General features: G+C 33.1%; 1 long non-coding RNA gene across 3 annotated transcripts in view; it reads right to left on the reverse strand.

Annotated features, from left to right (window-relative positions):
- Nucleotides 1–15163, reverse strand: part of LOC129035200 (uncharacterized) — a 93754-nt gene that overhangs the window by 14576 nt on the left and 64015 nt on the right. For 2 of the 3 annotated variants that reach the window (XR_010126029.1, XR_010126028.1), the window contains one exon: nt 3736–5468. The exons of the other annotated variant lie outside the window; for it this stretch is intronic. This is a non-coding gene — a long non-coding RNA (uncharacterized LOC129035200). Of the gene's footprint in view, nt 1–3735; nt 5469–15163 lie in introns of those variants that run through there. 3 annotated transcript variants of the gene reach the window in all.

A 15163-nucleotide genomic window follows, 5' to 3' on the forward strand; every position in this document is an offset into this window, starting at 1 on the left:
AAAGATAAACCACCTTCTAGTATAATCATTTTTAACTTCTCCATTGATGCTGCATTATTTGTCAGCTCGCTCCATATTTCTCTACTCTGATTCACATGTGAACTTGAAGAAAATCTCTACATTCTTTCAGGCTTTGTGACTCAGTCCTTCACTTACCCTGAGTAAGAGGAATTTGGGCTCCTCCACTTCATTTATCCATCTTATATGAACAGCAAAAATAACCTTCATGTTGCCATATGGAATGACCACTTCTCTGTTCTAAAATCTCAGACCTCGGTCCTCGATTCTTTTCTCTTTGATTTCTACACACCTAGCTTCTCATAATTCAGTTTGAGTGTAACATAGAAGAGTTGCCTCCTTTGACTACTTAAATTGGAACTTCCCAGAACCAATCAACTCTCTATTCCAACCTTTAGTTTGATTTTCTTTAGGACACTTAACAATCTTGGGAATTATCTTGATTATTAATTTGTTTACTTAATTATAATATCCTGCCTCCTCCTCTAATAAAATGGAAGATCTATGAAGGAAAGGAGCCACATCTCTCTTCATTATTGCTTTATCTCAAGTCTCAATAACTGTTTCTTGATACAAATATCTGAATGAATGACTATTAAAATTTGAAGGAGATTACAATCAATTTTTGTCTAATAGAGCTATTAAAATTAAAATTTTAGTAACCAATAAATATGAATTTAAATTTGAGTGATGTTTCCTATAACTAAGACTAATTAAATAGTTAATTACTTAAATTACTTGATTCCAGACAAGAGTTTATGTAAAATTAAAGCAGACTCTCCAGTGATGGAAAAGATAGGCTAGCAAAAGAGAATGTTTTTATATATACATATAATGATTTTATATCTATGCATACACACACACTCACTCTTGTGTGTATACCTGTGTGTTTATGTGTATATTTATGCGCATAATACATATACATATAAAAGCAAATACATGTACCTATATCCTGATGTTTTAGAAATAGACTTTTTGTGACTATAATCTAAGATCATCATCATCTCATAATGGTTTTCTGAAGTTATCTTCAAATATATTTAACACTTGAAGAGAGTGATTTTTTTTTGTATGTCTGGATATGCTACTAGAATAATATCCATTAAGAACCAAGATTTATCACTACTTGAAACTTTAGCTAAACTAAAATCTTTTGAAGGAATTAATATAATAACCTGACAGTTCAGGTTATAATATGACCATACATTTTTTGATAGATGTTCACAATGTCAAGAAAAATTTCTGCCTGATCTCCTATGGGTTAAAATCACAGTGAGAACTTCTGTACTTAGCATGGCCAAAAGAGAAAAGCCGAAGCTTCACATTGTTATCAGCATACAGTGATTAGTATAAGGGGCAAAGAAGAGTATACACAACTGAGTCTTGTCAAGTAAAAGCTTTCTAAGTGTCCTATATCATAGAATTACCAGGAAAAAAATGTTTAACTGGTGCCTTTTTGTATTACAATTTGAAAAATGTTAAACAGAAGAAAAATAATGCAGTTAAAGGCATCTGAAGCAGCAAGAAAAATGTAAGATGTTTAAACCAGAAATACAATTTAGAAAGAGCAATTTTGATTGAATGGGAAGCATAGTTTACTATTTTAAATATATAAATACAATCAGGAGATATGGGTTCCACTGGTACTTCCTCTAAGGGTTACCTTTCTATGCATTTATTCTGAAAGTATAGTCCATTAACTTCCAAGTGCTCCTGAGGCACTTTCAGAGGGTATGCAATGTGACATCAAAACTATTTTTATTATAGCCCTAAGATACGGTTTGTCTTTATCAATGTATTAACATTTGCCCTGATGATGCAAATGCAATTAGCAGATAAGATTTCTGGTGCCTTAGCATAAATTAAAGTGCTGGCATTAAGTATTCTCATAGTCACTATATTCTTTATCGCCATGTTCTTGCGGAAACACATCCTTGCAGATACATGCACAAACATACCCACTGATACCAGTTACACTTAACAATTTTCATTATTAAACAGTAAAAGTTGTTATTTTATAAGACCTCAACCCTTAAGGTATTCTGTGTGATAAAATGAGAATTACACATAAAGCATTTCTGCTGCTGACCAAAGTACATGGTTTATTCCATGAAAATTACTATGTAATTGAATTGAAAGCTACACTAGCCCCTCTCTTCAGGAGTACTATTTTTGTGGAAAACAGAACTGACCAAAAAAATTGATTATTTTGGCTTGGGTATTTGGCAGACATTATCTTATAGATGAGCAAAGTGAGCCTGTCACTTTCTTTTTAAGGAAAAGAATCGATAGTATTTATTACCAATGATGAAATTATAGATTTAAAGCAAGAATTAAAATTTTAGAAAAACTTGTATTTTTCTAGTTTGAACTTGATAGTTTACTACTCGAAAGATTTTTTGGCCTGGCACGGTGGCTCACACTTATAACCTGCTGAGGCAAGTGGATCACCTGAGGTAAGAAATTTGAGACCAGCCTGGCCAACATGGTGAAAACCCATCTCTACTAAAAATACAAAAAATAAATTAGCCGGGCGTGGTGGCATGAGTCTGTAATCCCACCTACTCGGGAGGCTGAGTCAGGAGAATCACTTGAACCTGGGAGGCGGAGGTTGCAGTAAGCTGAGATTGTGCCATTGCACTCCAGCCTAGGCAACAAGAGTGAAACTCTGTCTCAAACAAAAAAAAAAAAAAAAAAAAAAAAAAAGATTTTTTCCTGAGGTCACTGGTGATATTAATAATTGTTACATTATAAAAAAATGCCTTCCTTTGGAAAATCAACATAAGCCAGTGACAAATGAATGATGTTACCAATTCATGCTTGGGCAAAAATACCCATTTTATCTTCAAGATAAACCAACATCGCATAGTATGAGAAGTGTATTGTAGCTGGTAAGAATGTTTGTCCTTCAAACTTCAAAAGTGTCTTAAAACTATTACCTCTAACAATTGTTTCTTCCAAATATGATTTCAGTTTCCACATTGCAAGTAATTTGAATAAACCATTACAGGATAGTTTTGGTAGCATATTATAAAGAATATCCAAAATTACCTAAAAATGTTGTCAAAATATCCAATTTCAAAATACTTATCTATGTGAGCCTTCTTTTTTTATGTATTTGAACTAAAACAACATTTCATTCCACATTGTATGCAAGTGCAGATATGATAATCCAGCTGTATACTATTAATCTAAAAGTTAAAGATATTTAAAAAAACATAGAACAGTGTCACTATTCTCACTTTGTTTGCTTTGAAAAATATGGTTATTACTTTATAATATATATATTATTTACATTAGCATATAATGTGTTTATTGTTATTTGTAAATAGTCAATAAATGTATATATTTAAATTTAAAATCAACTTAAAATTTAAACATTTTTAAATGAGTTTTAATTTCTAACCCAATAAATATCAGTAAATACAACACCTACAAACAAAAGTTCTCTGGAGTCCTTAGTAATTTTAATGAATATATAGAGATCTTGAGAACAAAATTTGTGAGAACCAATGGTTGACAGTAATAGTTTTAAAACACTTTTGAAGTTTGAAGGAGAAACATTCTTCCCTGAAATTTCAACAATAACAACAAAATAATGTGCAGCTGCCCTTCTCGAAGTGAGTAAATCCTACCAGCGAAGTAATCCACACACACACACACACACACACACACACACAAACACACACATATCAATATAATAATAATACCTCTCTAGGTAGCGTGGTTCCAAAATGGCTAAACTGATTTGATGGTATAGCAAATATATGTAACTTTGCAAGAAGTATATACTCTATTATCTATATTACATACACCTCATAGCTGGAATATAGTGATACTTAGATTCATTGCAAATATGAAAAGGCATTTATTCCACATCAGCCTGATTACAAATAGGTCAATCAAGTAGTATACAGACAGAATGAAACTGTCAGAGCACAGACAACAGATTGATGAAGACTTTATATAAATATGTTAACAGACACAAATACAATGTACTTTTAATTAGCAAGATTAGTAAATTCAAAATATTAAGTTGGTCAAATGATCTGATTTTGAAATTAGATGAGATTCTACATTAACTTACTCTCATAATGTTCCTCTTTTAATATAATCTTTTGCTAAGGGAGATCCAATATGTTTTTTATGAAAATTCTAGATTTAAGGTTTTTAATCAAATTGCAAGTTTCTCACCAGAGAATTTGTAAATGTACAGAATTCTAAGCATGGATCACAAAGAATATACACAAAAACATGCAACTAGGTGATGTCTTGTTCGATGTTGGCGCGATGCTTTCTGTTGGCTCACAGAGGATTTTGCTCCACTGATTTGACGGCAGGTTGGTCTAGGTCACATTTTAACAAGTTTCATTTCTGCTAACAGACATGTTATCATTCTCTAGAGCTTTCTTCTCTGCACAGCATTTACTAGGCTGTGTGTGTGCATAAAATGCTACTCCTTTATAATGCTGAGTATTCAATAAGCAAGGTCACTTTTAAAAGTAGCCACTTTCGTATTGATAGAGCTGTCTCCTCTAGCTTGTTTCTCTTAAAATATTGGCTAATGGATGACTACAGGTGATTTTTAAAGTAAGAGTATTAGTCAGGGATTAAAGTGCCATAGCTTCCCTCACCTGTATGAGAAGATGTCAGTCTGATTTGTGATGGATGGTCTCATATAAGTTTAGGAGCCTCTCCCTTTTTTCATATGCAGCATCTTTGGCCACATGGGAAATAAAATCAACATATGAGGGTACAATGTGTGGCATAGGTCTATTAGAATAACTTGTAGACTCAATAGTTTTAAAATAGTCTCTTTGTAACAAATGCCACAAAGCAATACAAACAAAAGTGTAATTGTCCAGTCTTCAGAATGGCAGGCAGGTGGCTGGTAAACCTCTATGTGGTTTGAGAGTGGAGTGGGAAGACAGCTCAGCTAGTTCAACTCATCAGAGGAGTCATTTAGGGAGATTTCTTAATGGGGTATTATCAGTGAATTGTATCTTTCCAAAGTACATGTCAAAGTACTAACCCCGGTAGCTCAGAAGATGACCTTATTTGGAAATTACAGCATTTCAGAATAGAAAAGGTAAGATCAATGGAGTAGGGTGGGCTCCTGTATCAGTGTGGCTAGCATCTTTATGAGGGATAATGGGTAAAGGCATGGTGACAATGCCATGTGAAGATGGAGGCAGAGGTTGGAGGGTTGCATCTACAAACCTAGGAATGCCAATGATTGTCAGCCATCACCACAAGCTTGGAGAGCGGCGTGAAACAGAGTCCCCCTCAGAACCCTCAGAAGGAACTCTCCCTGTTGACACCTTGATTTCTCACTTCCAGCCTTCAGGACAGAACACATTTATGTTGCTTTAAGCCACTCCATTTGTGGTACTCTGTTATAGCAGCTCCAGGAAACTAACACATGAGGATTCTGAGAGGATTATCATGTTCTAAAATGTGAAGAGAAATGAGATGCAGAATTTATTAAACCAACCTGCAATCAAGTTATTAATATATACCTTTTTGTATAGATGAGCAGTGAGAGGCATATGAAGATATTCTCCTCCAAATACCTCCCACGGTACAATCTAGATTAAACTTCAGAAGCACTGACCATTTTTAGATTTGTATTCACTTATATTGCAACAAAATTTATGTAAAGAAAAATATGGTGCAATCAGGCCATGGCAACCCTTAAGCCATCTTCAAATTCATCAAGTGATAGAATATTTGGCCTCCTTAGGCTGAGAAGAGAAATAAGTGTTGAGGAAAATAGTCAAAATTTTATGTGAATGGACACTCTCTAGGCCTTTTACAGCCTACAAGAACCAAAATAAAAGTGTGAGACTAACATTCTATTATTCAAAAGTGATAGATAATGAGAAATACGTTCTTTTTTCAGAGATATGTGTAATGTCACATATGAATTCTCCAAAAAGTTATCAACCAGCAAGGTGGCCAGAGTTGGGAGAACTGCTTCTCTTAGAACAGCTTTTACCTTTACCCATTAAAGTGACCTTTTATGACCAGTGCATGGATGAAGAACACGTTTTGAGGAAATGGGAGTGAAAAAATATTCAGAAAACAGAAATCTATTTATTGAAAAATGCAAAATTAGAACATAACTTTTGAATTGGGAAATGTTTTGATTCTCTCATTAGCATGATGATTTACTTACAAAAATTATTTAAATGAATAAATAAATTACTTGGTTGACTCCACTAGTCTTTTTCTATTGCATTTTTCTTTGTTGTTTAGTGATTTAATTTTCCTAAGGTCATTCTAGAAAGATGGTATATATTATGAATAATTATTTAAATCACCAGTGTTTCTTCATATTAGAGTTGACTTTTCATTTAGTTTTACTTTAAGGACTTTCATGAAGAAAATCTCACAGTCCCATGGAAATACACTATCAGGAATTTTTTTGATACAAATATCTTATAGAAATATGAATGCCTCATTCTAAAATATCTCACATGCTAAATATTGTAAAATACGTTGTCTTGGAATGGTTAACTATGGATGGTAAGACAATTTTGAGATAATACGGCTCATCCCCTTTACACTTTAGATATGTGGGGATAAAAGAGGAATTCATGCAAACTAATATGTTTTGATTACCCATGATGTTGCAGGTTGTGGTCCAGGAAATTTACTCATATGATACCAAGTAATCCATAAGATTAGTTATCTCTAATTTATAAATGCATGAGCTGAAATTCAGATGAGTTAAGTGACATATCAAAGGCATGAAGAAAGTAGTGGCAAATTGTACAGTTTCCTATTTCTCTATACTACGAGCACTGCAAACATTTAAAAAATATATAAAAGTAAAAAAATCCTGGTTTACAAGAAAAAAACCTTTTTATTGCTTATCTTCTACCTAGATGCCATCTTATAGCTATTTAAGTAGTTGTCAGCATAGTGATTTTATAGTTTTTATTTTCTGCTTTCCAGGCATTTTCAATTCAAATAAATGTATTTTCATATTTCATACAATTATAATTTTTAATTTATGCATGTTTACCTTCTATCCATATATAATACTTTTTCTACCTATACTACTAAAATGACATAGTTTATATTTTCTTTTATATTTTATTTATATTTTCTTTTATTATAATGTCTTTTATTTAAAAAGACATTTCATATACGTACTAGTATAAAGTTTCTTTACAGTATTTTTTATGTCTATCATGTCAAAAATATCTGGATTTATATTATTTCCAAAATGCTAATACTAATTTTCAGAGCTAGTAGTAAACTCATTTTGCTAAAAATTTGTGAGCCTTTGATATTCATAGTTTAGAAATATATATATTTCAAATTTCCAAGAATAAAATTTTATTTCTTCATTAAATTCTTGATTATAGAATTTGTTTAACTTGCATTTTTCCTGGTTAATTTTTTTCTATTTGTTTGTTTATTTACTAGGCACTTAAAGTTTTTCTGACAATGTAATATATGCTAATTGCAGTACAATTATTTTATATTATCTATGATAGTAATGTAATTCTAAAAATTATCTTATTAGATAGGCACTATCTTCCCTACATTATCTCAAACTGAGATGTAATGCTATAGCCTGCATTTGAAGATGATTGTGTGATGTCAAATCCTGTTATATTCTCTACTCTAAAGCCTCTGTACTTATTTATGTAAATCAAATATAAAGGCTGACCTTGAGAATCTCAGAGGTCCCTGAGAAATTTATACATATAGTTATCTATTCTCCAAACACTGAGTGTTATTAATAAATATTCTAGGCAGTCCAAAACAATTGTAATTTTATGGTAATATTAACCCTATTTTGTTGTGCCAGGAGAAATTTTTGAAGTTAACTTTACATTACTGTCTAAGGAAATGTACTGTGGTCCTGACAGGAGAACTAGCAGCAGTGTGTGCCCTGCATATTTGTAACTGACAATGCCTATGGCTTCATTTAGGTTTGATTCATCAGTCATGTCATCTTCTGAAAGCACTAGAAACAGCGGCAAAGCTGGAGTGCCTTTTGACGTCCTTTCATACTTCCATAAGGTTATTGTACATCCATTAACTCAAACGACAAAGGAAATGTCATCTAAGTTGAGTGAATGGATGCTAGGACTCTAAAAGCCCTATTGTCTCAGGTGAAGGGGCAAATGTGCAGCCTTGGGGGATGAAAATGTCTGAGAGTCTACCTATGTAGTTACTTGTGATGCACATTATCTTTACAGATTTATGGGAAAGACGATCATCAACCACCAAATAACATGATATATATAACCAGACCTTGGAGTTGACCCGTACTATTCTTCATCTGTTTTTTACTGATGGTCTCTGACTTACAATAAATATCAGTTGCCTAAGAGTGTGAAGTCACAATGGAGCCAGGACAAAAAAGTTTCTAAGGAAGGGCATGCTTGGAAGAACATGGGAAAGCTGTCAGAATTCTGACTGTGACATTACAGCTGAGTTGGTAGAAGCGAGAGTATAGGTTAGAACCCATTTTTGTGTAAAACCAACTCTGGAAGAACTAAAATGAAAATGAAAATAAGAAAAGATAGGATATTTGATGTCAAAGAACCTAATAAATAATCTTGATATGGTTTGGCTCTGTGTCCCCACCCAACCTCATCTTGATTTATAATCCCCATATGTCAAGGGAGGGAGGCAACTGGATGATGGGGGTGGGTTCCTTCATGCTGTTCTCCTGACAGTGAGTGAGTTCTCATGAGATCTGATGGTCTTATGAGTGTTTGGAAGTTCCCCCTTCGGCCTTCTCTCTTGCCTGCCACCATGTAAACGTCACTGCTTCCCCTTCTACCACGATTGTAAGTTTTCTGAGGCCTCCTCAGCCATATGAAACTGTGAGCCAATTAAACCTCTTTCCTTTATAAATTACTCAGTCTCAGGGAAGTTCTTTATAGCAATGTGAGGAAAGACTAATATAAATGTCAAAAGCAGACATACATAAAATAAATAGAAGTGACAGAGGAGAAATGCACTGAATATTTGTAGTCTCTTTGGGTGAAATAAGCCAAAAGCCCACGGAGCAAAGGGAAGAATTTGGAAACAAGAACCTGTATTATACAGACCAGTCTGTTTCAAAGGTAGTTCATGACTCACCTTTGGAGCTAGTTAAAAATTCAGAATTCAGGGTCCCTTTCATTAGATTTACTACATTTGAATTAATAAAGATGAAGACTGAGAATCTAGATTTGAAGCAAACTCATTGTTGATTCTTACTGGGATCTCTTGTGACAGACCAAGGTCTCAATGTCTCCTTGGCTCAATCATTTTCTCCTGCTTTCACGTTCTTCCTTTGAACTAGAATTCACTGTCTTCTCCATTCCACAGCATTTGTAAAAGAAGACATTGATGCAATCTCCTCTAGGTTCATAAAGATAAGAAGTTCCAGAGTTTTGTGCATCAAGTGAAGTTATCTGATGGACAATGTATATAAATCAGCCGCTGTCTGCTAAAAGAGAAAAAGGCGTCTTCGTAGAAGTTATATATAGCTTACGTGTTCACAGGATTATCACTTAGGACATTCAAAATTAATAGATGGGATATCCGCAATTAGTTTTAGCAGGGAATGAATTAAATGTAATTTCTGAGTAAAATTGAAGTAAATTTTCCCTTTCCCTTTGATAAATCTGGAGTCAAAGATCATTAATAGGCCGGGCATGGTGGCTCATGCCTGTAATCCCAGCACTTTGGGAGGCCAAGGCGGGTGGATCATGAGGTCAGGAGATCGAGACCATCTTGGCTAATATGGTGAAACCCCGTTTCTACTAAAAATACAAAAAACTAGCCGGGCTTGGTGGTGGGAGCCCGTAGTCCCAGCTACTTGGGAGGCTGAGGCAGGAGAATGGCGTGAACCTGGAAGGCGGAGCTTGCAGTGAGCCAAGATCGTGCCACTGCACTCCAGCCTGGGTGACAGAGCGAGACTCCGTCTCAAAAAAAGAAAAAAAAAAAAAAAGAGCATTAATAGATATGAGATGAATGAAGTCCAAGAGGCTTCATTTGTACTTTATTACACTGGGATCCAGAAATAAGACTTGCAAGTAAATTGTAAACAAAAGTCTCATCTTTATAGAGAGGATTGGAGCTAAGTCTTTTGACTAAAATTCAACAATACTCAGAGCCATCACAAAAGTTCTTATCAGTGTCTCTATTCTGCAACTCACAATTTCTTTTTTCAAAATAGTTTTTGGGAAAAATTTTACACTCAGTTTTCTTTCTATATATAGAAAATAAATTATAAAATAATATTTGTAGAAATATAGAGTACTGCTTTGAGTTTAAATTTTTATTGGTAGCCAGGACTTAGTTTTGAGTTCTTTTTGGGTAACATAGCAACTAGCAAACAAAAAAATACAACTAAAATTCAACAGTCAGTATGTATTGATATTTATATGAATTAAAAAATTGATGGGTAACATCAGTCAGTTATATGATAATAATACTTACAACAAATATTTTTCAGCCACTATTCTAAGCAATTAATATGCAATAACTTAATGTAATGTACTAAAATGTATAGTAAGATTTCTGTTAATTACTTGAGAAGTTGAAATAATTATTTAATTGAGATACCTTTGGATCTCAAAATCCAAAACAAAACAAAACAAAATAACCCAGCAAATACACGAAGCCACAATAGATAGTGACTGTACTAAGGGAATTAATTGTCAACGAGGGAGAACTGTGCTTGTTGTGACTGCAGACTTTGGTGTGCCCTTTCTCTTCTGGGTTTGCTAGATGTGAGGAATGCACTAGCAAGTTTATGACACAGACACTTAAGCTTTCAGAATTGAAAAAAGATGCAACTTGGCCAACTACTCCAAACTCTTCATGTATTTTTGTATAACAGTGACTACCTACTGTTTCTTTTGCTCACCTTTACTTACAGGAAGTTTTTAAAAACATTCATAATTAAAATATCTGATACAACTAGATAAGAGCAGTGCATCATCACCATCTTCCCAAGCATAACATGAAAACATGGAAACCGAAAATGACATCCTTCACTACCTTTCCTCTAGATTGGAAGGCAAAAAGAAGGTAGAAGGACTGATTCATATTGGAGTTGTAGTTAAGCATTGAAACTTCAAAAAAAAAGGCTTTGAATCGTGGCTCTTCCATTTAGTAGCTGGCTGATTTTGTGAAAAATACTTATTCTATCTCTATTTCCTCATTTATAAAATGAAGATATGCTGGTTAATATGTGTCAGCTTGGCTAGGCTATGGTACCCATGTTTGGTTAAATACCAGTCTAGATGCTGCTGTGAAGGTGTTATTCTCTTTTTAGATATGATTAATATTTAAATCGGTAAACTGAGTAAAGCAGATTATTTTTCATAATGTGGATGAATGTCATCCAGTCAGCTGGAGGTTTCCTCTTTCTTGAAGAAGTAGTAATTCTACTTCAAGAATTTAACTTTTGAAGTAATTGAAGTAATTCTACTCAAAGACTGTATCATATAAACCTTGCCTAATTTTCAGCCTGCAGATCTCAGACTCCCGACTCCACTATCAACGCTTACCTGAATTTCCAGCCCACCCTCCTGTTTTACAAATTTCTGACATTCAGGTCCCACAATAGGGAGACCCAATTTCCTAAAAGTAAAATATAAAACCCTCCCCAACCTCATTATTTTATATATAAAATGTGGTAATTATATCTAACACATAGAATTGTTGTAAGGATTAAATTATTAATAAGTAAAATGCTTAGAGTGAGGTCTTGTGCAAAAGTAATGTATCTGTTAGTTAATATTTTATTTATCTCTCTCTAGCATTAAGCACTGTGTCTTGCATAAAATAGATGCTCCATGAATATGAGTTGAACTAAAGTTTTATATATGAATCCTTCTTGACCTAACCAATTTTACGTTTATCCTTGAAATTTGACAACTAATATTTACAAATCCATTTCTTATGAGAATTTGCTGCCATTTGAAAGTAATAGATGATGACAAAGTCCAAATATTTGTATACTTTATTCATGCTATAGTAGGAAAAAAAAAGCAGAAGCTTTCAAATTATATAGATATGAAATGAAATTCTAGTAACTCCCTTAGAGAAATATGACTCTGAGGAAGTCACATTACGTCTCTATTTTCTCATCTCCAAAATTGTTATCATGATAAATATCTCATAGTGGTGCCTTTGTGAAGGACTTGGTCCACCTTAGTCACTCAAAATTGGCAATGTTATATTAATTCTTATTTATGAATTCCCAGTTTATCCTAAATTGGTTTGCACCAACAGAGAGCAATTAAATCCGATTACAATCCCTTGTTTTTACTAGCCCTAACCATGTAAGCAGATTTTCCAGGGAGCATTTGGTGATGTGTACGTATCTCAAATATTTTCTACTAATAATAGTATGTGATTTGGTAATTAGAAATACCAGCTTCACATTATAGAAACAAAGCACTATTTTAAAAACGTAATTTGGCCTTTGACTCAAACAACCTGCTGAATGTTTTACTGATTACTCATGGATATGCATTTTTAAGTAGACTTTTCGTACAAATGCTCCTCAAATACTCTACATTAAAGAAGTATCCCACCTTTTAATTGAAAAAATCAATGCACTTTTCAATGATTTTATTAATGAAACTTCTTTAGTAGTATTGTGAACTGATTTTATGAAGATGGAATATTCAAGCATTTTAACAGAGCAGAAAAATATTCCATGAGACTCATTGCCTCATTGAGCACTTACATTTGCATAGCACTTTGCATCTGTTAAGAGCTTGGTGATCACTTTTATTAGTTAGCAGTGAGTAAGGTCAATATTATTTCTTGCATTTTCCAGAGAAAATATTTGAATGCAGAGAAATAAAGTGATTTCAGCCATGTAAGTAAGAAAGTGGTGATTTCTGAGTTCCATTGTCAGCTTAAAATATATTGTCAAATTATGGCACTCACTTAAATTGGCAACCAAATGTTTGTGGTATTCTCACCAAAAAAAATGGGGGGAAATGCCTGAAGATCACTTAAAACTCCTTCTGTTATAGTGCTACTTTTATTTAGAGGGAAATATAATTTAAAAAAAAAAACCTACAGCTAAAACCCTTAAATATGCTACAGTACTATATTTATTAGATCTTTCTCCTCTTAGCCCTCAGTTCATGCTTGAGATGTTCTAGAGCCACTAGGATATTAAAAAGTAGGAGGAGAAATTAGAAACTCCAGTGATTGATTTAGGATTGAACTGTAGAGCATGTTGTTAGATGCACATTCCAAAGTTAAAAAATAAAAACAAAACACATTTAATTACTGTGTTTTGTTCTAAACTCTAGCAAAATCTACTTGCTAAACAAAACATTCAAAATTTGCTTTTGAAAGGAGTGAGAAAATGATTAGCTAGAGATTAGTTTTGGTGAGGATCATAAAAAAGTATAAAATTTCAAGGAAAAACAAATAATCCCAAAGAATATTTCGTGATTAAAAAATAAATAATTTACTTTAGTATAATGCAAGATAGCTACAGATTTTAGAAGTAACAGACATTACAAATATTATCAAAACTCAGTAGCAGAATTCAGAAGTTACTTAGTATTCACTGTGACAGCAATGCAGTCTTCTCTAAATTATCTAAGATTGTGCTAACTCACTCATAATTTGGAAACTTGTGCTGTCAGAAGAAAATATGTAGGCAATAGGTAAGTAAAATTATTATTAAAATGAATTGAGTTAATGTACATAGGCACATGTAGTAAATGGCAGTATTATAATCATGTTTATTTTATCTTACAATCTTACTTACTTAACTATTCACCATTTGTGTTGCAAGTGTATTACTAACATTCTAGGTTACTATAAACACTGAAATGATAGTTTATTAGCGGAAATGATATTGCACAGAAAAAGCAAGGCATCCTTTAAAGTCAAATTATCACCATGATTTTCATTTTAGTCTACTTAATTCTCCTTTTCCTTTAGATCTAGATTTAATCTTCTAGGCTGCAGAGATTGGTAGTCCCTATCCCCACTTTCATATATCCCAGAAAAACACTGGAGTAGAAAAAAAAGTGAGAAAACTGAAGACTCATCTCTGCTCTGTCACAAAATAATTGACCGACCTTTGGCAAATCAATTAATTCACTGAAAATTCATTTTCCCAATTTGCAATGTGGAAACAATAATAATATATTCCCTGTGTCTCAAAGAGTGTTCTATAAAATTCATAGTATTTTAGCAATGGACAAATATCCAAGCTCCATATCTAACATCTAAGAACATCAGTGGCACACTCAGCTAAGGATATGGAATCCATCAGGTTTGTTTTTTCTATGGATTTTCAGATATCCACCTATCCTAGTATTTTTTTTCTTTAGGGAGAAGTAAAGTGATTTTAGAAATATATATATGTATGTATATGTGTGTGTGTGTGTGTGTGTGTGTGTGTGTCTGTGTTTGCTAAAAGTTCTTTTTTTAATATGACTCAAGCTATCAAAGATTTATATAATCCCCATTGTTAAATACCAATGTTTTAATCCGGTGTCATATCTGCTGATGTTTAGAGATAAGGCTAAAAAGGAAAACAGAGAAAAAATAATTATTATTTAAAAATATTAAACAAAAATATATTTTGTGTTAGATATTTTTTACTGGAGACAAAAATATGCTATTGTATGACTTTAAATAGGAAAATGGTAGAATCAGATTTTCATGTATCACTTGGAGAAAAAATTACAAACGGGCTAGAGGAAAGTCAAAAGAATGTTCCATTAATTCCATAAAAAGTAATAGTGGCTTAATGTAGGTCATTGTCAAGGAATTTGGAGAAAAGAAAGTAATATTTAAAAGATAGAGAAGAGGTAGATTTGACCATACTTACTGATTGGCTGGCTATGGATTGTAAGAGTGAGGAAATAGTCAAAACTAATACTCAGATTTCTGATTTAGGTAACTGATAGTGTTTTTCATAGAATAGTGGGCTAGAAGATCAGGTTTGGAAGGAAGTAGAGTTAATGCATCCAGTTTGGACTTAGGTAGTTTGAGATATCCATAGCATATAAAGAATACATATATGTATATATACACACTCACACACACACACACAGTTGAAGATTAAGAAAGAGATTTGGAATGGATGTAAGAATTGGGAATTATAATCTTACGGAGAATATCTTCAGCCTTA

This window comes from Pongo pygmaeus, chromosome 3 (genome assembly GCF_028885625.2).
Source record: "Pongo pygmaeus isolate AG05252 chromosome 3, NHGRI_mPonPyg2-v2.0_pri, whole genome shotgun sequence".
NCBI classification, from domain to species: Eukaryota; Metazoa; Chordata; class Mammalia; order Primates; family Hominidae; genus Pongo; species Pongo pygmaeus.